This window comes from Triturus cristatus, chromosome 3_2, assembly GCF_964204655.1.
Source record: "Triturus cristatus chromosome 3_2, aTriCri1.1, whole genome shotgun sequence".
Classification (NCBI taxonomy): domain Eukaryota; kingdom Metazoa; phylum Chordata; class Amphibia; order Caudata; family Salamandridae; genus Triturus; species Triturus cristatus.
The window spans coordinates 802,502,220-802,528,360 of NC_140584.1; the positions used below are offsets into that span (position 1 = coordinate 802,502,220).

The 26,141-nt window shown below is 42.7% G+C and overlaps 1 long non-coding RNA gene across 2 annotated transcripts; it reads right to left on the reverse strand.

Annotated features, from left to right (window-relative positions):
* Window positions 1-6,313: 6,313 nt before the first annotated feature.
* On the reverse strand, window positions 6,314-24,286 carry LOC146858174 (uncharacterized). 2 transcript variants are annotated; one of them, XR_014979663.1, is made up of 3 exons: window positions 24,134-24,286; window positions 17,708-17,820; window positions 6,314-6,555 (listed from the first exon to the last, which is right to left on the reverse strand). It is a non-coding gene; the product is annotated as an uncharacterized LOC146858174 (long non-coding RNA). The 2 variants fall into 2 exon arrangements; XR_014979662.1 differs by having other exon boundaries at window positions 24,083-24,286.
* Window positions 24,287-26,141: the final 1,855 nt, after the last annotated feature.

Here is a 26,141-nt window from a genome sequence, read left to right on the forward strand (position 1 = left end):
ACCCCTGAACTCCTTTGCTGAGAGTTCTGACCTGCTGAGAGGTGCCTGCCTGCGTTCTGGACCTTTGAGGTTGTTTTGGGGCTGGAAACTGCAAAAACTGTGAAAAATGACACATCACCTGTTTCCGCCGCATCGCAGCGGTGCGAGAAGAATTTTCCAATGCCTCGCCTCCGCCAAAGACTTAACGCAGCACCTGCTTGCGGCTGAAGTGTCTGCTGTGTGACGAATCCTGTGCACAAATCTCCGAAGTCCGAGATCACCACACCGATTCTGACGCATGCCCTGTTGTGGAAGAACTGACGCATTGAGGGGATGTAGCTGAAATCATCTCAGCGCATTCCCGGGTCTTCACGCATCGCATCGAAGCATCAAGTCTGTCGCATTATTGGGGACGCAGTAAGAAACCGATACACATCACCTCCCAACGCAGTAAGAAACCGATTCATCACCTCCTCTCTGGTAAGGAACCGATGTATCACCTTCCCTGCGCAGCAGTAAGGGACTGAGGCATCACCTCCCCCAGGGCAAGGAACCAACACATCACCTTCCCTGAGTGTAAGGAACCGACACATCTCCTTCCCTGTGACCCTTTTTGCTTGCATTGCTCGACGCCTCCAAGGTACTTTGTGTAAAAGTGTTGCATCTCACAATTTCTTGGAACAGAACTGTTTCTACCTTTTAAGAATCATATTTTTAGTACTGTATTGTGGATTTTTGTCGTTTTTGGTCTTGTTTTGGTTTAGATAAAGATTATTTTTCTAAACTGGTGTGGTGTCCATTTGTAGATTTTTCACTGTAATACTGTATGTGTTCACAAATGCTTTACACACTGCCTCTGAGATAATCCTGTCTGCTTGTGCCAAGCTACCAAGGGGGTGAGCAGAGGTTATTTTAGAAGTGCATCCACCTCACCCTGACTAGGAAGAAGAGTCCCTACTTGGACAACTGTTCATACCATTGCCAACTAGAGACCCCAATTTCTAACAAAATACATCATATAGGGGCCATATGTAGGAAGCCTAATACCGGTCGGTAACTGCCGATTTTCGGTAAATATCCCGTTACCGACCGGTATTTAGGCTTTTGGTATGTAGGGGGCACATTTCAGGATTCGGTAATTTACCGAATCGGTAAAATTACCGAATCGGTAATTTTACCGATTCGGTAAATACCGAATCCTGAAATGAGATGTAGGGGGAGTGTGTCGTTGGTGTGGGGATTCGTTATTTACCACCAACTAAAAGTTGATGGTAAATGACGAATAGCTGGAAAAAAGCATTTTTGTGCACTTTGAAGTGTGCAATGTGGCAGACATACATGCCCACAGGGCATGTATGTGCGCCACATGTGCACACATTGACGAATCAGGGGTGCAACAGGGTGTCAATGTGACACCCTGCCACCCATGATGATGCCTCCCCCATTACCGATTCGGTATTTACCGATTCGGTAATGGCAAATGGCTTCCCATTCATTCCTATGGGCCTCCAGGCCCATAGGAATGAATGGGAAGCCATTTGCCATTACCGAATCGGTAGATACCGATTCTAAAATACCGACATTTACCGATTCGGTAATATTTTACCTACATTACATTTACTGATTCATAAATACCGAATCAGTAAAATTCGGTATTTAAGAATCGGTAAATGTAATTTACCTACATATGGCCCTATAATGCCTTATACAGGCTCAGGTAGGAAGCTTACAAGAAGAGATGAGTGGAGGCCAAACTGGCATTGTTTCTGAGGAAGACTGGTTAAAATCTCAAGAGTAAAAGTATCCTCAGTTTCAGTTTGGTAACATTATGTCAACTACACAACTGGAAACATTCACTTCGGAGAACCCTGTGCATGAGGGAGAATTTGTCCAGTATATGCACTCTTTGTCTAAACTTGATCACTATAATTATCCTCTGTATGGCTGTGTTCACCTAAGAGACATTATATCACTCTACAAAAAGCATCCAGATTTATTTCAAGAGTTTACAGAAGACAAAGGCACTGTAAACAAAACATATTGTCAATTTTCGAACATACCTCTTGATAGAGCACATGAATTGGAATATTAATGCCTTAGTAAAGTCACTGGAAGAGCAACAGACTTAACAGAAAATACGGATTCCCTACTACTATGGATGGTGTGTTGACCAGAGGTAGCCAGGATTGTAGATGACTTTGTGCGGCTATCCACACTGGCCTAAAAAGAGCAATGTTCTGACTATGATAACACTCCTGGCAAGCAACAAAACTTTCTCTACGAAGTCTTTAACATGGCAACTGACATAAAGGAAATGGGTAATATAGTTTCACATACTGGTGATGATCTCTTAATTATAAATAGTCCTGAGATTTTGGGTGACACTGTTCTTGATTCCATAAAGTCAGTGAAAACTATTGAGCAGAACACATCTTCAACAAGAGACTCAAAATGTGAAAGCCCAAAGAAATTGATATCTTCAGACACAGATACCCTTTCTTCAACTTTAACTTTATCTTACAAACATTAAAATATGGGCACACTTCAGTAGTATAAAATGTGCAAAAACAAGACAGAAATGCGTTTCTCAAACTGTGCTTTGCTTGTCAGATTTATCGTAACGACGCAGTCAACGTTTTTAGTTGTGGAAACAAAACATAGCCACCATCTGTGTCAGACCAAGTTTATTGAGCTGTTAGTGAAGTCTGACTTACTTGAGTGTCTTTAGAACTTGGTTTCAGCAGCAGACAAAGAGTGTGATACACATCATCAGTCTGATGTCAATATATAAATGGTAGATGGACTTGTCCGTATGATTGATCAAGATGAGGATGATAACTTTCTGGACTACTCCTGTAAATTTAATAAACCAATCTGCACCAAATAGATATCATCTTTCTTGTCAATAGAGCAGGCATCCTAAAATCCTCTATGCAAGCTAAAAGGGGCAAAGGAACTCGTAGACAAGTTGAACTAGCCAAAACAGTGAATTCCCACAAGATGATCAAAACAAGACCTTTTTGATGTACTTGCTGCCCAAATAGCAGATTCATCATATAATGATAAAGCTGTAGTTACACATGAAGAAAGAGTACAATGTTCCTACTTGTGTGTCGCAATTAAAACAGAAGGATTGCAACATTGCAACCAAGAGGAAACAAACACCAGGAACGTTCTCAATATTTCACACAGCATTGCTATAGGTAGGAAGCGCATTCTTATGACTACTGTAGATACCAATGTTTTGGGGTTGACTTTACACTTTCCAAAGAGCCTACAGGGTAATCATCTTTGGATTTCATTTGTTGAAGACAAAAAATGTCATATTGGTGATGTTAGCAGTATGTCTAATCTCTTAGTAATTGATCGACTCAAAGCCTTACCAGACCTTCATGAACTGGCAAGTGTCTGGCACCACATCAATCGTTCAGGAAGAGGCAAAATAACTTGCAGGGAAACTTTAAATGAAGTGACAGTGGCAGATCTTTCCAGCTCACCTACATTAAAAGACATTGTAGAAATATGGATGCTATTGAAAGACTTGTTACACTTTTTTTATGATCGCGGCACCCAATGAAACATGGTTAAATAATGCTCAGGCTGTGTTTTTTGGAAAGGAAAACACAATTTTAGATAATATCCCTATAAACTCTGGATTCCTTTTAAAAACATGTGCTTGGACTAGCCAATCAGGTGGACTTATTTGCCAGGTTGTCCACGCTTGGACTCATATATCTTTGATTGGACCTAAGATAGTCTTCAACATATCAACCATGATGCATCACTATCATGGCACAGCAAGAGTCAAGAGGTAAAATAAAATGCACATACACACAAGAAATAAGAACAGCATGGAGATTGAAAGATCGAACAGTGGCACCAGGGCTGAAATACTGGGACCAGGTCTTCCAAATCCAAGAGAAGAAAGAACAATCAGAACAATGCAAGGACTACATAAGGTCTTCCAAATCCAGCAGAAAAGAAGGACCAATGAGAACAACACAAGGACTACATTCAGGACAATTTAAGCATTTGTGCTGGTGGGTGCAGGTAGTGGGCACTAACCTCTGTGTTGGGCTAAATAATTTACAAAAAGTAGATGAGGTTTAGCCAAAACCACAAACCCTTAAATTTCCTTGTTATGAGTTTGATGTAATTACTTCAGTGTTCAGCTGCAAAAAACACTGTTGCTGGTGAATGGTATAAATAGATCATCATCTAAATCATTACATGTGGGGAAAATTAGTATTCTTAAAGCTTCTGACACATGTATTGCATTTTAGTACAGTGGGAGGAAGACACAGATGAATGTGGAGGTACTTATATTTAACCTGAGAGATTCAGTGGATCATGTTTTATGATTACTTTTATTACCAAGGGTTGCATTTAAAGGATTACAACTCAGGCAACTACATTAAGGAACTGGAATAAATAAATAAACGTGATGAATCTAATCAGAGCATCAAATCAGAAAATTTCCAGTTCTTCCTTGGAATTGCACCAATTTTGAACACCTCTTCTGCACTTATTTGAATGAAAATGTGATATTTGGCCATTTTTGAGACTGCAATCGTGTCTCCATTGCGCTCACTTTTGGGGACCACGATTTATTTATAATTATTAAACCTTGGCCCAGAGCGAGAAAGCGAGAATGATGGATGAAGAGAAAGATAGGATAAGAGTAACAAAGATGCAAAAGTGCCTATAACAGTCAGATAAAGCTAGAGGAAACTCAGTTTGGTAGACCTATTATATAATATAGTTAATCACCAAATAGACTACTCTTAAAATTCCTTCCTTTCATGCATCACTCTGCTATGAGATAGACCTCTACTACACAGACTTAGTGAATAATGTCTGCCTTACCCTCTACCTTCAATGACCAGATATAGAACAGTAATTCCACTCTTTCTGAGAGTCCTACCTGTCTCTCCTTTGAATATTGTGCCTTTAATTATCCTGATTACTCCTGAGTTGCAGAAGGAGTGACTCCAGAGTAAGAGTGAAAAGAAGTGGCACAGGAATGCCTTGTACCCCTCTGAATGCAGTTACTTTCCGATAATTCTCCACTGGCTCTAATTCTAGCAGTAGGGGGTTCGAAGTTAGTGGCAATATAGCCAAGAAAATGCAGCCAAATTTAATTGACCACAATGTGTCTGCCATCATCTCCCACCCCACCTAATGGCATCCAGGGAAAAAAGCACTGCATATCTCTCCCTGTTCCTTCTAATGTCAAAGAGTTGGAGTGTTTTTTTGGAATTCTCCTCAGCCTTGGATGGACACAATGCCGGACTGGTATGGATGGATCAATAGAGTATATTGTCTAGTAAAGTTTGCCAGAGCGTTGGTAAAGATTGTCCTATTGATGTTAAGGAGTTGGATTGGGCTGTATGACAGACAGATAATGGAGTCTTTATTGGGTTTTGGAATATCGGATGCTGAGAAATGTGATAGATCAGTGATCTTCGGTGACTGCAGTGCCAAGCATCTAAGTATTAACCCCATAGCTTCTATCTCCCATTTCCCATCCAGTGACATTTTAGTGTACCCCCGCCGTTTGATGAGAGCGATCATGAGAAGCCGTCATTATCAGGTTTAGATTCCCTCCCAGTTCTGAAGTCTAAAATTTCATTCATTGAGCGCAATAAGAAATCTCCTTGAGTGGGGTAGTATTCTGGGACCTGGGAGGCAAGATGCTCCCTCATGTCCATCACTGCCACCTGTCTTCCTCTCGCCTGTCTTTTAATATGTGCTGATTTAAAGGGGTTCTTTACCAAGATTGCTCCACAGCTGACATTGTGGGACTTGATGAGTGATATTTCAAGGGGAAAGACAGCAGACATTCTTGATCCTCATTGACCTGGTGGGTTTCTTACAGAAAACAAACTTGGGCCCTTAGGTCTGCCATCTCCCTCAACATGGTAAGACATCTAATCAGGTGGATGAAACCACACACATAATATGTGGTTATTATTAAGTCCGAAGTTGGGGAGTCAAGCTTACGTTACTTTGTCTCTGTAAAGTTATGGATAGTCATAATCAATCTACAATTTGCAACTTGGATTGGGTGCACCCTTTCGCAACCATCCTCCCTTTCTTTTCAATATATTCAAAACAGTAAAATATAACAATCTCTTGGGGTCAACACTGGTAGGTGAAAATGAGAAACTTGATTCTATGAATGATTAAAAATTTGCGAACATTCGTGACAAGAATTTTCAATTCTATTAAGGACAACGGAGGCGAGGATTATGCTTCTCAATCTTTACTAGGAAGCTCACAGCAGCCAATGAAAAACAAGGATAAAACCACGTGACAACCATAGAGTCTCTTCCATAAAAGGTCCCTGTCAGCACATAGAGTCCTCTTTCTTTGTAACAGTACATAAGTCCATGCACGACCTGCTCTTGAGGATCACCGACAGCTAGGGTCTTCTCCCACCAACGAACTGTGTGCCCAACGGGGCCGAACGTCGCACTGGATCCCGGTCCAGAAAACTTGCTTGAGAGCGAAACAACAAACTGCAAAGCGATTCATCGCCGATAGACCACAATCAGGTTTACTTGTTGTCAGTTCCTGAAAGAAAGGAAACAGCCCGTAAAAACCGTTTAAGGTTGTAAAAGTAACAGCATTACATCATGAGAGATTTGGGTGGGGAAAAATACACAGAAATGCAAAATAGCATGATTCAATACATACAGTATCATAATCCTGAAATAGCAGTACGTTAGCAGTACATTAGACAATGTATTTCTGGGCGGGATAATCCTCGCCTCCGTTGTCCTTAATAGAATTGAAAATTCTTGTCACGAATGTTCGCAAATTTTTAATTCTATGTCAGGACCGGAGGCTCCGATTATGCTTGTTCAAAGCTGAGCCACCACCATTGAAGCAACATTGACAATCGGCTTATAGTAAAACGTTTTAAAAGTACTTTCATTAGACCAGTCAGCTGCATTCATGATATCCACTAGGCTCACACCCGTTACAAACGCTTTGGAGGCCATGGCTCCGCGCGCAGAGTGAGCCCCAAACTTGGAGATATCAATCCCTGCCTCGCTCATGAGCCAGCGCATCCACCGCGATAAGGTAGCTGGCGTCACTGGGCGAAAAGGCTTTTGCAAAGCAATAAGTAGTTGCCCCTGCATATCAGCACGAAACTCCTCAGTACTCACCTCGTAATCCTTAATACATTGCACCACGCACAGTTTAGGATTGTTAGGAAAAACCGGGTATGTGATTGAAGCAGTGTTACACTTCGTTCTCCTGGACAAGGTGAAGGACACCCCTTCCGGGGTAAATCTACGCCCCGCTAAATCCAGAGCTCGGACGTCAGAAACCCGTTTGCAAGAAACGAGACACAAAAGCATAGTCAGCTTAGCTGAGAGTTGTTTACGAGACAAGAACCTATTGGCTGGCCAGGATTCCAGGAATCGGAGGACAAGAGAGACATCCCACAGATGAGAGTACTTTGGGCAAGGGGGCTTCACCATCCTGACTCCCCTCAGTAATTTACAAACTAAAGGATGTTCCCCAATGGGCTTACCATCTACAGGTAAATGCCCTGCCGATATGGCGGACCGAAAGTTGTTGACCGTCCTGTAGGCCAACCCGGAGGACGCCATAGAAGCCAAAAAGTTGACCATTAAAGACACATGCGCCTTAGCGGGATCCACGTCCCGTTGAGCGCACCAATCACACCACCTTTTCCAAGATGAGGCATATCGCTTGTGAGTATTGGCCGACCAAGCCTCATTGATGAAGTTACTAGCTTCTCGCGAAAGGCCCGGGACACTCCACCTGTCCCTGAAACCCGCCAAGCAACGAGAGGAAGTTGGCCCGAGGCCACCAAAGGATGGGGATTCTGAAGAGGGTCCAGCAATAGGTTCTGCAACTGAGGAAGGAGGATCGGAATCTCGCAACACATGTCCAGTAACACCGGAAACCAAGCTTGAGCCCTCCAAAGAGGAGTGATCAAAATGAGTTCCGCCTGAAAGGTTCTTGATCGTGCTAGAACCCGTGGGATCATGAGAAACGGGGGAAACGCGTAACAGAGGGACTTCGGCCATTCCTGCAGGAATGCATCCGTGGCCAACGCCTCCGGGTCCGGCCTCCAACTGAAAAACTGGGGAACCTGCTTGTTCAGTCGAGACGCAAAAAGGTCTATCTGGCAAGGGCCCCAAAGGTGGGTGAGGTGCCGAAACACTGTGGGCAACAGCCTCCAATCGCTGGAGTCCTGTAGGTGTCGGGAGTTCCAATCGGCCACTTGGTTGCTGGAACCGGGCAGATATTCCGCAACCACCGAAATTCTGTGTTGTAGACAGAAGTGCCAGAAGTCCTTGGCGATCTCCGCCAACATCCGCGACCTGGTACCGCCCAGCTTGTTGACGTAGCGCACCGCCGAGATATTGTCCATCCGAAGGAGTATACAACAATCTGCTTTCTGCGGTGACAGACATCTGATCGCAAAGGAACCAGCCAACAGCTCCAGGCAATTGATATGCAACTGAAGTTCGTCTGGCGACCAGCGACCACCCGTGGACAACGTGCCGCACCGGGCTCCCCAACCCCACCGGCTGGCATCTGATTCGATCACCACATCCGGGGTCGATCCGAATAGCGCTCGGCCGTTCCAGACCTCCATGTGGTTTAACCACCAATCCATCTCCAGTCTCGCCTCCTCTGAGAGAGGTATCTGTTCTGAATAACTGAGACCTTTCCGAAGATGGCGGATCTTGAGCCTCTGAAGGGCCCGATAATGAAGGGGGCCCGGGAAGATCGCTTGGATGGAAGATGCTAGTAGCCCCACTATGCGGGCTAAAGATCTCAAGGACGTCGTCTGCCTGAGTAGGGTGGACCGCAACTCTTTCTTGATCGCCTTGATTTTTGTCATCGGCAGTATGAGTTGACACGTCACTGAATTGATCGTAAACCCCAGAAATTCGATGGACTGAGAGGGGATTAACACTGATTTCTGCGGGTTGACAATGAACCCCAAGCTCTGTAATAGATTGATCGCCCAATTGAGGTGCGTTTGAACCGTCTGAGGGGAGGACGCCAAAATAATTATGTCGTCCAGGTATATAATGAGGCGGACTCCCCGGGCCCTGAGAGTTTCCACCACCGGTCTCAGAAGCTTCGTGAAGCACCACGGTGCTGACGACAGACCGAACGGGAGGACCTTGTACTCGTAGCACACCTTCCCCCAGACAAACTGCAGGAACCTCCTGTGAGGTGGAAAAACGGGAATGGAGAGGTACGCGTCCTTTAGGTCCAAACGGACCATCCAGTCTCCTTCCTGGAGAAGGTCGCGCAGTAGATGGATCCCCTCCATCTTGAAGTGCCTGTAAACAATCCACGAGTTGAATTCTTTGAGGTTTAGCACTAAGCGGGAGCCGCCTCCTTTCTTGTCTACTAGAAAGACAGTACTCACGAAACCGTGAGGGTGAAGTTCGGAGGGCGCCACTGCGCCCTTTTGCAGCAAGGAACTGATTTCTGCCGTGATAAAGTTCTGATCTTGTCGGGAAAAATACAGAGGGGGGGGGCGGGAGTGTTGCACAGGGGAGGCGTACATCTCCAGCCTGTACCCCTGCACCGTCTGCAACACCCATGCATCTTGCGAAATTTCGCGCCATTTGTCTAGAAAATATGCCACTCTGCCCCCCAATGTCACCTCCGAGAAGGGAATAAGGCTCACCTGAATTTCCGGCCTCATGCTGGTTGTTGGAGTTTCCTCCAAATCTGCCACCTTTGCGGAACCTGTTCCTGGAACGTCGTGAAGGGTAAAAATTGGAGGTGTTGGCCGAGTTGTCTTGATAACCACCTCTCTGCTGTCCACGTTGGGTGCCTTGGTTGTATCCCCGGCCGAACGAGCGCCCCCGGAAGCGTCCGGCCCTGCCAAAAACCGGGCGGAAAGCCCGCTTTAACGAACCCTGGGCCTTGTCAAGCCCACTAAATGTGGCAACAAACTTGGTGAGCTCCTTGAGAAAGGGTTGACCAAACAGGAGGCCTTGGGCTAGCGGGCCCGACTCCGACGTAGATAATTCGGCCAGTCTGGGATCTAACTTTAGTAGAATGGACCTGCGTCGTTCCGTCGACAATGCACAATTAGCATTGCCCAGCTGGCATACCGCCCGCTGTGCCCATCCGATCAATTCATCAGGGCTAATTGCAGCGGAGGATTCTTTGGCCCTAAAGCCGATCTCGAGAATCTTGGTCAGGGGGCCAATGACGTCTAGTAGTTTATCTTGGCAGGATCGCCAGGACCTGTCTAAACCCTTCTTAGGATCTTTTGAGTACTTTTTCAAGTACGTCAACATTGACGGGTCCACCTCCGGGGTAGCCGCCACCTTATCTGCTAGCTCCGGTCGCGGGCATTCCGACCGTAGTCGTGCCTGTACATCCGTATCAAATGCTTGACGTAGATGGGTCTGAACATAATCTGCTACCTCTTGCGGTGGTAGCCAGGCAGAGGAGTTAGGGTGGATAATGTCCGCTGGTTCGAACGTGAGCACTTTAGGTGATGCGGACGGGCCAGAGTGCTTCTCCTTCTGTGTTTTCTTGGAAGGGCGCGGAGATTCCTCCTCGTCCGTTGTAGGATCAGGTGTGGTATCTTGGCCATCATCCTCCTGAGAGATCTCGGTAATTGTCGCTTCTCTAGGAGAAGAACGCTCCTGCTCCGCCATCGAGCGTGCGAGCCTAGCGAAATCTGCAGCATGGGGATTCGTTCTTGCCTTACCCCCAGGTGTAGGACGAGAAGCTGAGGATGGAACCCAGCCTTGCTTCTTTGCGTAAGAGCAAAGATGGCGCTTCAATGGCGCGATCGCCCTCACCAATGCGGAATTAACAGATTGCTGCACACCTGCGTCCAATGCCTCAACGAGGTCATATTCCATGGACCCTGAAGGGTCTTCGTCATCATAATAATAATAATCCTCTTCATAATATTCAGACATAGTTGCCACACAGTGAGCAATTAACGACCCTGAGGATTACTTGTGAAAATCCGCAAATTTCACAATCAATATTCTCACACAGGAGATCAGGGGGAGTGGTAACCCCAGGCAAGCCCCCAATATAGGCACCAATGAAGGCACCGACTGGTAAGGTTTAGATGTGGAGGGAGGGAGGGCTTGCACAACACAAATCACCAATCCCACTCTAGGCAAAGCCTATGCTGAATTATACAGCCCCACTGACTGTAGAAACAGAAGGGCGTCTGGGGAGCCAAAACGAGCCTTTTCCGTCGAAAAACGGAACAAATACGGGTCTTAAACAGTAACAACACACTGCTCTGTGTTCGATTCAAGCCCGACTAATTTTCGCGGGCAAAATGGCCGCCGCGCATGCGCGCTGGCTCAGGCTCGCATAGATAGTGAAAGAGGACTGCGCGTCAGGTAGACGCGCGTCCTCGCTCCCCTTCCTCCCGCTCCACAAACCCGAATGACGTGAGACAAACTCACCGACGGGATACGGAAACGCCCGCAGCGCTTCGCGCTACTGAAAAATAAATGGCAATCAACATATACACTCGAGGAGGCTAAGACCTCCGACCACACCACTCGCACTGACGGCGAACGCGCATGAAAGGCAGCGCCTCAAATGAGCAATAACTCAAGTAAAAATAACCAACGAACAAATCGCGCAACAAAGCAGCTCTTCGTAATAGCTAGTCCCTAATAATGAACAAATCGCGCAACAAAGCAGCGCTTCGCAATAACAACAATTACAGCGTAAAAACTTTTCAATAAATTAGCACTGAAATAATATCACATTATAAGAGAAAATGCATAAGGTACTTAACTGGCTGCGGAGCAGCAAAGAAAGAGGACTCTATGTGCTGACAGGGACCTTTTATGGAAGAGACTCTATGGTTGTCACGTGGTTTTATCCTTGTTTTTCATTGGCTGCTGTGAGCTTCCTAGTAAAGATTGAGAAGCATAATCGGAGCCTCCGGTCCTGACATAGAATCCGGATTATCAGACCATATGTGCTCTCCCAGTGGGTAGCAATGCTGGGACACCTCACATCTCACCAGTAAAGATACATAGATCCAGGGAAGCATGCTCTCATTGTCCCCTGGGCAGTATAAACTGCGATATTGTTTATTTCTTGATGGGTTTCTCCTGTGGACTAATCCCCTTAGAATCTTTCTGCGGGTTCAAGGTACTTTCATTGCTGTCACTAATTTCCCTTGGATTGTGTTTCATGATGCTCCTTCGGCACGTCACTTTGGGACAAACTCTCTTTCATTGGACATGATCATTAGGGGGAGGGTTTGTGAGATCCGGACATGAGTTGCCTTTAATGTTAAGCAGTAAAAAAGCCCCTTTAAGCCCCTGTCCTTCATTTCCTTTCCCAATTGAAAATAATCCTGAAGGGCTCACCCCAGTGCTTTAGAAGGGTGGGTACGGTTGGGCATTGACTACCAGCGCTTCTTTTATTTGAAAGGAAGAGTACCTGCACTTCTCAGCACTGCTCCAATACATTTAATGGTAGAGTACCAGCACTTTTCAGAGCAAACAGGTACTTTGGACAGTGAGTACGAACACCTATATTTCGATTTATGCCACTGGGGGGCCCCATCTATAATTGATCTATTTAGCTTTAAGGACCTCAGTCACTAGTTTGAATTTTCTTCTTTGAAATGTCTTGGTAAAGCTCCAGTTATACTCCATTATACACATCTGCATCTCCTTGTCCTGTCTTAGCCAGGTTTCACTCCTTGTCTGAAAAAAATGTTTGCGACCGAATCACCTGGTGTGCTCTGTCTACCTGCACTAACTGGAGCCGTTCTGTGAGCTCGGTCAATTCAGATCAGGTCCTCATCACTGCAAGGCATTGTCAAAGAAATCAAAGACATATCTTTGTATTTCCTCATATTTTACAGAGGCAGACATTGGACAGATGTGGATGTTTATCTATCTGGAACAGTTTTCTAAATTTTAATATTTTCCCTGAAGAATGATATGCTGCTCTTTGAGTGTCAAAACACGTTTTTGTGAGAATTCACAGTCATCCACTTGTTAATCCATGTATTCCAGGGTGTTGTTGATCAGGTCTCTCATTTTGAAAACATCTCTCCTCATTTCTTTCAGCTCTCCCTGGAAATCAAATTTCACTCACTGGTTTTCCGTTTTGTTGTTTTGAAAGACGTGCAGGGGAAACTCTCTTCTGACTAGGCCTGGGAGACATTTTCATTATGCGAGAGTAATTTGAGTATTTTTAGTAATTACACATTACTCTTGTTTTTTTTAAGTTTGAGTTTATTGAAACCACAAAGATATTACAGTATGCAATCAAAAAACCATTAAGAGAACATAAGTAACCATAATATATATCATAAGGGATAAAAAATATACTGGTTACAATAAACACTGCATCCTAGAATAAAGAAAAAGAAAAGAGGAAGAAAAAGGGGGCGGGGGTGTTGGAAACAATATAAATGTCAATTGAAAAATGTTCAAAGCAAAATGCAACAGTAAAGTGGAGCATTGCATGTAATTAAAACTTTAAAAAGGATATAATTATATAATTGTGTAAATATAATATGTAGAACAGCATTAAATTGCTCGATAAAAAGACAACGAAAAAAAATCATGGCGGTTTACGGACATCATCTGATGTTCTCACAATATTAGTAATCAAAGTATTTGAAGAGGCGGAAGCAGATAAATATGTAGTGAGAGGGAGCCAAAGCAAATCTCTTTTAATTGCTAATGACACAGGGGTAACATAATTAGTATCAAGTCTATGATGGAAACAGAGGGCGTTCCACCAGGCTCTAAGTAACTTTATCTGCATGTTTCCAATTGGAGGTGATTAGATGTAAGGCTATAGCGAGTAACAGATCAATTAGCTGAAAATGTGATGGGGATTAAGGCCAAGAAGGGGATAAAGAACCTAGAAAAATATTTGGGAGGGAAAAGGACACCTTAGTGTTAAATATTTTTGAGACCAAACTAAATGCCAAAATTTGTCAATATTGGGGCATTCAAATAACATGTGTTTTAAATCAGCCCTTAAGCATGGACAGGACCAGCATGATGATGGGGTGTTAGAGGAAAAGGAAGCTAAATTTGCAGGTGAATATAATAAACGTTGATATACAAAATAAAGAGTTTGAGTGGTGTTGGCCGCCCGTGAGGTTTTATGAATCTTTAACCATAATTTATCCCATAGAGAGACAGACAATTGCGATAGGTCCTTTTCCCGTGCCAATTCAGTCTTCGTTTTGCACCTTGCCGAAGAAGATAATAGACATTTGTAATGGGAAGATGCAGAAGGGGAGGTGTTTAATAACGGAAATAATGTAGAGCATGTTATAGGGAGATCAGAAAAAGGTAGAAGTAACAAAAGATATTGGTGGAGAGAGGGGAGTAAAAGATCATATTGTTTCTTGAAAGAGTTAGGAAGAGCAAAGTTAGATTTAAGATCTGAAAAAGATAAAGGTTTATTATCAGACAAGAGCTGAGAAATACATACCAGCCCTTTGGATTGCCACGATTTCCAATAGAGAGCACGATTTTTAATGCGTAACAATTTATTGTGCCAGATAGGTTGCTGAGAAAGTGAAACAAGCGAAGGATAGGAAGATGGCAGATGACAGAATGACGTAAAAAAGAGGTGTTCGCAGAGAAAGCAAGGGATTCTAGAAAGCCAAAGGGGGAAGTGAAGAATTTTTCTATGCGCAACCAAATCGGAGGATAGGTAGGAGAGTCAGAGGAAAGCCAGTGAGAGGCTTGTTTTAGAGAAAACGCATAATGGTAAGATTTAAAATCAGGAAACTTGAGTCCGCCATTTGATTTGTCTTTTTTAAGAGTGGATAAAGCTATTTGAGAGGGTTTGCCCTTCCAAAGAAATTTTAATAAAATGCGATCTATTCTCTTAAAGTAATAGCCCGGGATATGTACAGGAATCATTGAAAGAGAGTATAAAATAATGGGAGCAAGCATCATCTTAATAGAGTCTAATCTACCCCACCAAGAGAGAAAAAGAGGGTGCCATTTAGTAATTGAATAATTTAGTTTCTTAGTGATATAATCAAAATTCTGTTTTAAAGTTTCTGAAATAGTGGGGGAAAACCATAAACCTAAATATTTTAATTTTGAGGATTGCCAGGAAAAGGCAGTTTGCGTAAAATAGTGTTTAAGACACAAGACATTAAAGGGCAGAACTTCACACTTATCTCTATTTAGGCGGTACCCCGATAGTTTCGAAAACGCATCTACCTGAGATAGGTAAGGGGGAAGAGAAGTGTCTGGATTGGAACAATATAAAAGAATATCATCTGCATAAACAGACATTTTGACTTGATGGGAGGCCAGTTGGAAACCTGTAATTTGAGCATCCTGCCTAATTTTAGTGAGGAATGGTTCTAACGCGACTACGAATAATCGGGGGGATAGGGGACAGCCCTGATGTACACCTCTAGAAAGAGAAAAATAGTCCGAAATCTTACCGTTAGCAAAAATAGATGCTTTGGGACCGGAATACAATAGAGAAATCAAGGAAATTAATTTAGGAGGGAACCCTATCCATTTGAGAGCATGGAACATAAAGTCCCAGCCAATCCTATCAAAGGCCTTTTCAGCGTCTAAAGCTATGGCTGCAAGCGGGTAATCTATGGAAGAGGCCTTGCTAAGAATATTGAAAAAGACTATAGAATTATCAGAAGATAAACGACCTTTTACAAAGCCCGACTGCTCCGGTCCAAGAAGCTCAGGCAAAACAGGGTCAATACGTAAGGCAAGAATTTTAGCAAAAATGTTGTGATCTGTATTAACTAAAGATATAGGGTGATAGTTTTTACAAAAAGAAGGGTCTTTGCCTTCCTTAGGAATTAAGCAAATCATAGCATCTTGGAAAGTGCCTTGAGACGATCCATTCTCAATAAAGGAGGTAAATAAAAGAAGAAGTTGTGGGAGAAGAAGCTTCGAAAAATGTTCATAAAATTCAATGGTAAATCCGTCGGGGCCAGGGGTCTTACCTCGTCTTAAAACCGACACAGCATGGGCAATTTCTGCCAATGTAATGTCTATCTGTAGCGAATCAAAATCAATGTGTTGTGAAGGGGGGGACTAATGGATTGAAAATAAGAAGACAGGTCCGAGTGAAGTGGTTGGGTCTCAGAAGTGTAAAGATTTTTATAAAAGGAAACAAACTCAGTTAAGATATCTTCATCTTTCAGAAGAGTGTCACCATTAGAATTAGTCAGAGAATCTATCCTAACTCTATCCCGACGCGTTTTTAGATAATTAGCCAATAATTTCCCCATTTTATTCTGACCCCCGTAGTAACGAGCACTACTCTTCACAAGATAAGAAGAAGCCGCTTCCGTGGATAATTTATTAAAAGTGATCTTAGCAGTAATAAGTTCTTTCAAAGAAGTTTCAGAATAAGAATGATAATAAGCATATTCTAGTTTTTTAATTTGGGCAAGCAATTGAGCTGAGTGTTTCTCAGAACTTTTTTTCTTCTGAGAGACGAAATTGATAATTAAGCCTCTTGCAGCTGGCTTGAAGGAATCCCAAATCATAGCAGGAGAGGAATCATGAGTTGTATTTATGATGAAGAATTCTGAAGCAAAAGAACTGAATTGGCTAGAAAAATTAGGATCCATGAGCAATGAATTATTAATTCGCCAACGTCCAGCAGACGGGCTGTAAGGAACTAGGTCAAAATCAACAGAAACCGGGACATGATCTGAAATTAAAATGGACCCTATTTCAGAGTGGAATACATGTTGCGTTAAAGATTTACTTAAAAAGAGGTAGTCAATACGAGATTGTGATTTGTGTTGGGGGGAGAAGAAGCTGTATTCTCGTAAATCAGGATGACACAGTCTCCAGATATCGACTAAAGATTTTTGATGAATGGTAGAAGTAAATTGTGAGTGCATTTTATTATTTACAAATCTGACTGGGGAATTCCTATCCAAAATGGGATCACAGATTTGATTACAATCACCGCCAAGAATAATATAATCATCATCAAGTGAAAGTAATTTATCAGAGATTTGCAACCAAAAAGTATTGTCAACGGAAACTGGAGCATAGACATTAAAGAAAACCAACGGTATTTTATCAATAAGTAACTTAACAATTACCCAACGACCTTCAGAGTCAATTTCTTAAGTAATAACAGAGACATTAATTTTTTTATGAGATAGAATGAGAACACCATTCTTCTTACCCAAAGCTGGGGAAGAAAACACATTACCAACCCAACATTTCTTTAATTTAGACGCTTCAGCATCAGATAGGTGGGTTTCTTGAAGAAAAGCAACATCAGTTTTTAATCTAGCTAAATGGGATAATACTCGTTGTCTTTTAATAGGATGATTCAATCCCTTAATATTCCATGTGGTAACTCTGAACTTAACTGAATATGAGTAAAATCATTAAACCATGAACATACAATGCGATAAACAGTTATTAGAATAAAATCAGTAGGTGAATGAGAACTCAGGAACATACCAACAAGAAGGTAGGAGAGGAAAAATTAACAACAATAATATTGATAAACTCAATAAGGGAAAAGAGCAGTGAACAAAAAGTATGAATTTGCGAGTAATCAGATAGGAAGGAAAGAGAAAATAGAGAATAGAATATGGGAAGTGCAAGAGAAAAGAAAAAAAAAGGGAAAAGGAAAAAGAGGAAGAGAGGAACAGTGATAAAAGGCAATAAGAAAGACACAAAAAGGACATATGTACAGGGAACATACTTACATGAAGATGATTCAAGGAAACAAGGGGGAGGGGTGAGGCCACATGACACAGACGGCATGTCCAGGATTGACCAAATGGAGGACGAGGGGCAACAAACCGAAAAGATAAGATATCTGCGGAAGTGAAATAGGACAAAAACAATAGAACGATTAATATAATAAATAATGAAAAGATATGAATATAAGGTAAAATAGAGCGATTAATACAATAAAGTACCGAGTGAAAATTACAGAACCATCAAAGCCAAGAGAAATAACAGATAACACATAGATGATAAAGAGAAAAAGTATTAAATGAAGAATCTGTAAGAGAAAACATGAAGTCAAGTAATATTTGAGGACGAAGATCAAGAAGCATCCATAGCATCCGTCTTGCTAAAGTTTATAAAACTCTGTAGTTGCAGCGGATCCTCATAGGTTGTCGTCTTGTTATTGACCGTGACCTTAAATAAGCAGGGGTGAAAGAGCCCATAGCGCGCTCCCATGGAACGGAGAGTAGGTCTCATGCCAAGAAAGGCCTTACGTCTGTTAGCAGTAGACTTGGCATAATCTTGCGCGAAAAACAGAGTTGAGCCAGACCAAGTGGCGCGCTGAGAAGACTTAACCTCTGACGAAACCTTCAGTAAGTCCGTGTATTCCAAGAAATACAAGATAACACCTCTCGGTCTCTGTGAAGATGAAGTAGTCGAGGGAGGATGACCTAATCTGTGGGCTCGTTGAATGTTAAGAGCGGTGCCTTCTGGCATATGAAGAATCTTGGGTAGGAAAGTTTTAAAGAAGGCAGGAGGGTCTGATCCCTCCGACCCTTCCACCAGACCATAGATGCGCAGATTATTCCGTCTATTTCAATTTTCAAGGTCCTCAACTTGGCGCTGGAGCACGGATACTTGAGATTGAAGTTGAGAGACACTGGTAGCGGTATATTTAAGGGAAGACATGTTATACTCGACTGCTGTAATTCTTGTGTCAAGTTGAGACCAAGTATCAGTGAGAATTTGTAATTTGTTGTTCGTTTCCTCCATAAAGGGTCGAAGGGCCCGAATCTCTTCCAACAGCGTCTCCATGGAAACAGGTGAAATTGTTTTAGGTGGAGAAGGAGGATTTTGTTTTAGACGCTTGGTGACGGATTTTCCAGAGAGTGCTGGTGGGGGAGAGGGATCCATATTTGTCGTAAAGTTTTGAGCTGGAGACAACAAGGAATCCTCTAATTTAGAAAATGCAGTGAAAATTTTTGAGTTTTGGATGAAGATATGCTTAGACGTGGGTTGCTTAGAGAAAGTGCCTTTTATTCTAACCATAGAGTTCAATCCAAGCACAAGATCTATTCAAAAAGGGGGTAGAACGTGGCCACATTAAAAATAAGAGCCACTGGCAAGGAGAGAAAGCCACAGCAGGCACTAACCAGAAAGATAACAACTCTGGTCAAACACCCCACAGCAACGATATATCCAGCAAGTATCAGGTCAATACTAAGCAAATGATAGCCAAATGCACAAAAGAAGCGCCGAATGGAAAAAGGGAAAATTACACTGCAGGCATAGAGACGAGGGATAGGCTACAAAATGGCTGCCATGAGTGCCTCTCCTCAGATACCTTGGAAATGGCTATAAATAAAAAATAACAGCTTCTGGTGATGAAAGTTATGGAAAAGAGTGTGAAAGCACACTTATTTGAGCGCTTCAGGCATAATTAGCAGCTCAAAAATAAAGCCCACCTCTTAAAAAGTTCCTCAGCACAAGTTCGGAAAAAACAAAATGGCGGCCGTGAAAACGCGTCGCCGCCACACAGGAACTCACTTCATGGAAATTAATCACGCTCCGCTATGAAACGGAGTCGAAGAGGGCTGCGCAGCAACCAGCGGGTGTTCCGACGTTCGTAAGCTTCATTCTGCCCGCATTAGGAAATCAGGTAAAGCGGTGCCGCCAGGTCGCACCTAGAGCCTCACCCGGACGCCGCCATGCGTCCCAGGCGCCAAGCCACGCCCCCTACACATTAGTCTTGTGATGTGAAATTATGTGATTATGCTAGCTTGAGCAGTTAATATTAATTCAGGGCAAAAATCTTACTGCAGGAGTACAGGAACAACAAAGTAAGAGATAGTGAGTGGTGCTGGCTACTGCTGTTTGTGTCTTGTAGCATTTAGTGCTATTTTCATAACACAAATTTCATCCTCTGGCACATTTTAGAAGAAAGAGTGCATTTTGCATTAAAAAAACATAGGGCTAAAAATGCTGGATTACACTTCTCACACAATTCCGCATAATTACAAGTAATTTTGGAGTTATTACGCTAGAGAGAATTACGTCACTTACGCCCACCCCTAGTTTTGACCCTCTGGTTATTATTGATGGATTCCATCACCTTAGACTCGACTGATGGCCTGGGTCTTTCAGTTTTGAGTCTTGATGGCAAGCAAAACTCAGTTGGAGAAGGTCTTTATGTGAAAGTCCCACTTAGGTCTACTACTACCATTTTGTGACAGGGAGATGAGATGGATGAAGCCAGCTGCTCAGTCCCACGATGCAGTGATAGGTGCTGTGTCTCGAGTCGAAGCCAGTTCACCTCTCCAGAAGACAAGTACGTGAGTGTATAATGTTGGTGGTGTTTTATAGCTCCAAGTCAGCTTTATCAACAAAAGTACACATGCACTTCCCCCAGGGTCAAGTGGCAGCACTCCCTTGAGACAGGTTCCACCCACTGGATTTCAAGTTTCCTCCATTTGGCATCTCACTAAAGGTTACGGCTATTCCCCCTCTAGAGTCTCGTCAGCTTGATGCTCAGCTGGGAAGAGAATCAGGGAGCCCCAAGTTGGGTAATTGGAAATATGTCTAATTTGCTTTTTCATAATTATGAAAAATTTCAGGAAAAGTTGGAGGAAATTAAGTGATATTAAGCAAAATTATACAAGATTCAAAGCCCTCATTTAGCTATATATTTTAGTGCAAAATCAATTTTGCTGTAAAGAAAATAGCACAAGAAAAACAACTGGTGTGAGCAGCAGTCGCTTGTGTTATAGCTGTTAGCTTTATTCCTGTGCTCTTGCGATAGAATGTTGCTGCGAACGGTACATAGTTATGCAATTTGGCATCATTACAGAATATTTTCAATATTATTTCATCTTATGTTTAAGTGTATATTAAATAATTGTATATATTTTATACTATTTTTAATTTATACATTTTAAATCTGTATAATAAGTTATTTTGACATGTTTTACATGTTTAGTATATTCTAAAAAGATGTATACATTTGTTCCACAGTTTTACAATATTTCCCATTTGTTTCTAAGGGGAGATTGTCTTTTGTTTAGTGTCCTTTAGCTAGAAAACATTTCACCACTACCTTCCATTTTGTAATCTATTTGTATTACTTTAGTCTATTTTCCTGGAACCAGGTTTCAGTAAGGTGCTGCTGTTCCTTGGAACATTTAAGTGCTTTTTAAAGCATTTTAAAGGGGTTTGAGGATAGAAGGTGGTCGAGAAATTAGTTGTAGTGTTGTTTCTGGGTTTGTTGTATTTTAAATAGCAACACTATTATTGTTTTTCATTACTTTGTAGGTTTGCCTACAAACTACTGTTTTGTTATGTTACTTATGTTTTAATGATCAACTGTTATGTATATGTGTTTTTTGGAGTGTATTGTGTTTCTTCGGTTGGGATGTTCATTTTACCTTACAGGTTTTTGTCTACGATCAAGTGCTATGGCCATCTGTAGTATACGTTTTATTTATTTTTTTAATCATTTTTGGTTTATAGTAAAACAATGCTTTTTAATTTGATTTTCTTCTTCTGGATTCCCTGGAACATTTATTTTTCTAATACACAGTTTGTGTGTGTTTGTTTATGGTTCCTGCATACTTTGGATTGCTTTGACTGAATCTTATTGGCTTTGTTTCATTTTTGCATTTTTGGGGGCTTTTTGGATAATATCTATCCTACTTTGGTGAATTACTATTTTGTAATACTTTTATACAAAAGCATGTGCGCTATACTTGTGGACAGTGTAACTTCTAAATGTAACAAACACTACTTAATTTCCTCCTCCTGAGTATAGAGTCTCAATGTTAAAAGAGAAACTAAAAGTCTCAGAATGCGACTTGCTCTTGGTGGAAAAACCAGGACAGGCAGTCCTTTAAATGGGCTGGTGCTCACTGATACAGAGTACCTGCACTTTTTAATTTTCTCCCCTTGAGTACAGGAATTTCTCCTCAGACAAGGAGAGTATTGGTACTCATAGGGAGCTTGCCTTGACACTGGTGATGGTCCTCATTTTCTAGTGCCTAGGCAGTACTTTTCACATGATCCCCACTGATTTACTGTGCAGTCCTGGGCTAAACTCACACAATAGTGCCAGAACAGCAGCTCTTGTCACCAGGACACAGCAATCTTGTTGTGCTGCTCTTCAAGTCTTCCAACAGCAGTGTGTTTGGTTTCCCCTTTGATCTTGCACATTGTGAGTTGAAAGTCCACTGTAAAACTAACAGACAAGGGTGTGGGGCGCATTCTTCTAGGCAGTACAGCTTTTTAGCATGCCCTTTGTTTTAAATGACTAAAGATCTTAGCGCATCAGCAATTTAAATTAAACCTTATGACTTGAATGTAAATCCCTGCCCTCTCCACCAATTTTATGATTGATATCAAACAAAAAAAGACCTAAAACGCAACAGGTTTTTAAAAACTTTTTGCAGAGTGGTTTGGTGTACTGAAACCCCTTATTTTGTATGGGAAAACAGACATAACCCAAATGCGACAGGAGGCTCCATGAAATGTCTTACACTTTCAGACAGTTCTGGATTTTAGCTAGCAATGCATTTGAATTCTGGGACTTGTAGCTCCCTTTTCTCATTATAAGTAAGGTATTTTAAAAATTCCCGCCTGCAAAGCTTTGATAGCAAAAATCAGAGACTGGTTTGAACATACATGCCACATAACTTTTAACCACTTGGGAGCTACCAAGCCCCTGTCCATATAATTTTTTGGGTGTCCCCCCACATCATCCATATAACCAAATAACAATGACCACAGTTTTGTTGTGAATAAGAAATCCTTCCAGGGCACTGCTTCTGGCATAGGCTCTATTCATTCCTCTGGGCTATCATGGAATCCTTCTATCTCTTGGAATCTGTTTAGATATCGGATAAGGTCCATCCTGGCAGAGTATGCAACCTGCACACTGCGCCTTTCTGATGCCTCAAGTGCACATATGCAGGACATGGTTAATGCACATGCTAGAAAGATCAGAGACCATTCTAATCAAAGGTTCAACTTACCATAAAGTTGCCTTGAGAGTCAATGTTCTTGTCGGAAAGCACAACATGAAAAGATTTGTTTTTTATGTAGATAGCTCAGTTGGTTACGGTTTTTGTTGCAGAGATCCTTGTATTACCTGCAGGCCACAAGTTAAATTCCTTGTCATACAGCTTAATGAGCTATGACCATGTGTCAGGGAGCTGCAGCAAAGGACAAGACATACATTTGGGACCTTGTGTTGTTTCCTCAATTTCTTGTTATTTTAAGGTTGATATAAAAGAGGGTAACTTTGAGTTGTAATAAACAGTTATTAGTAAATGCTATATAAATGGATATTTGTGTCATAACTCTTGGACAGATACTTCGACTTTCTTACGCCACATGCAGATTTCTTGCATATAAAGCTTGGGAAGGTCGTAAACCTAAGCCCACCCCTTGCTCCACCCTTATGCCCGCCCCACACTCCACCGCTCCTTCAGGTGAGTACCTGCACTTATTTTTTCCCATTTAAAGGACTGAGGACAGGGTTATATTTCACCCACCTTCAGGCTTCACTGATCTTTTACACTCCCAGTTTTTCCTGATTACGGTAACGGAAGTCCATGGCAATTAAGTTAGCACCATGAAGGGGACACCTCCTGGCTCTATAGGCCACCCTTTAGTCTCTGGACCGCATCTCCATCCCTGACAACCGCAGACGCGGCCCGTGCAGGTAAGAGCGGCGAGGCCTGGTTGAGGGTGTGGGGTTTCGATCGACGATGACAAGGGAAAATTAAATAAATAATTCATTTTCCCTCGTCATCGTCTGTCGAAATCCCCCACCACCTGCCCCACCGCAGGTAAGACAGCTTTTACCTGCATGGGCCGCAGCTGGACAGCCGTGTTTGTGGCAGACCCCTACACTGCCGTGGCGAGAGCTCACCCTGCCTACACTTGGAGGGAATACAATTTTGGGGTAAAGTATGAGAAACAGACACTCCAAATGGTTACTTCTCGAAATGGGCAAACACAAGGCAGGCGGAGCTATTAAAACAGCCCTACAATGACATTGCGGCCTGCCCCTGATTAAATAAAATGTCATCTCGGTAGATCAAAGGGGGTGATGCTAAAACAGGCTGCTTACTCACTCATTATGGTAATGCTCCCTCACAGAGACTGTACCTCCAGATGTCTCCTACCTCGCTGCCTTTGATCTGCGGCGGAGGTGGCCTTTTGTCTGTCGACGCTGCTAATCTGCATTTTGCAGGTGTCAGAGCTTTTCTGTGATTAAGCGCTGGATTCCCAGTGCACGAAAGCCCAACGGAACCCTCTCGTTTCCGTCTCGCAACCGGTTTAAAATTGGTGTTTTAACAGAAAGAAAAGTCCTCCTTTTGCCAGGCGCGTGTGATTAATTATTGATCACCTGACTCGTTTGATCTGCTAATATTGTTCCAGTGGTGGCTGGCAGCGGCTGCCTTCGCTGGCCGTGTTCCCTTCGGGCAGCGCTAATCAACGCTTTAGCAAATCCATGTTCCATTTTTCCACCTGCTCAGATTTTCGTCCGACATCCCAGGATGCATTGCATCTCCGAGCTGAATGGCTTTGCATTTCAGGGCAATGTCAGTTTACAATTTATGGACGTTTGTGCATTAAGCGGGGTGGTCATGTCTACAGTAAGATGTGCCTGTACATGCGGGTATTCTTCTGTCCACATCGGGTTATTCATAGAATGCGGGAAAAGTTAACTCCCCTCAAACTAAAGTGCTGAAATGCCGTCACGTGGCAGCTTTACATTTCATACCCTGTGGCTGAGGGACACCCAAGGTCACTTGCGTGGCTTCTACGTGATCCACGTCATGCACGGCAAACCAGGCCTGGAATTTTAACAAAAAGCATGTTGGATTCTGGGACTTGTAGTCTCACGTTAACACTGCAGATCTGGGCTCCAAAACCCCTGCATTCAAAGTGCTGTGGACTATCAGCAGGGACTGGCTGAAGGTGTCACCCATGACAACGGGCCACTTCTGAGATAGGCATGTCATAGTGACCCATAGTATTCTAAAGTTTGTCAAATGTAGGGATTTCTAGGCGATTGCTTGCAACGAGACAAGTGTAACTAAAAGTTCTGTTTTTCGGTTGAAATTGAGTGGCCTGGTGCAGAGTGGATACACATTAAAGTGTCACAATCACACGGGGCTGACTACATGGTAGCCACCCTGTCACAGGTGAACATGAATTGTCAATGTTTAGAAGACTGAGCTCGTGCTGTAGAGATCTCTGTATTACGTGCACGCCACACGGTTGAATCGCAGTGACGTGTGTGGGCTCGTGTGCAGTGTAGCACAATATTGCAAAGATTGCATTGAACCTTTTTTTAATGGTATGTAAATGAATGCAATGGTTTGCAATGCTTTGCATCATGTGAGCGCACATGATGTTAGTATATCCCCCCGTAAGACTTCCTTGTTTCTGAGTTGAAGAAGAAAGCACCGGGTTCTTGGATGATAGTGTCATCTTATTACACTGTCTAGGTACAAGATGGCTCCTGCAGAAGGGCTGTACAAAAGCGGGATTCTCTTTTGCTGATACCACATGCTTGGTTCCATTCAACTATCATGGACTGCAACAGCGCTCAGGTTCCTCATTTTCATGTGTGTGGAGTCTACTCAGTCAACTTTCTTTCTTTGCATTCTGATCTCATAGTTCTGTTTATCCAATTAAATACTCAGCACTCCCAGTAGCAAAACGGAAAGAAAGACCTGAACCGGATGACCTACTCCTTAATGACACCAAGAAACTTTAGATTTCTCTTGCAGAGTTACCCACTATAGTTTCCTACGAGTGAACTTCGAGTGGCGCATTCATATATGGTTGACTCCATGTCATTGGCTACACAAGATTGATGGTGTTACTTCAACTATTCATTGTAATCGAGAACTTCGGTCCAATTGGTTCAAGGTGAGGGCCAGGAAGGCACATTTCATAATGATTTTAGTTATTAAATGAATGCCCAGGGAATAAACTGTAACCAGAGGCACATCATTACACCACAATGATCTACAAAGCTGACTTTTTGATGAAATTCATTCCTCTAATCCATTAGCAAGCTCTTCCTCATGCCTCATTGAAACAAGCATTAGCAAAGTCAATAGCTTTAATCTTTTGACTTTGCAAATGCAGACTTCTTGAATTTGCCACTGCTTAATT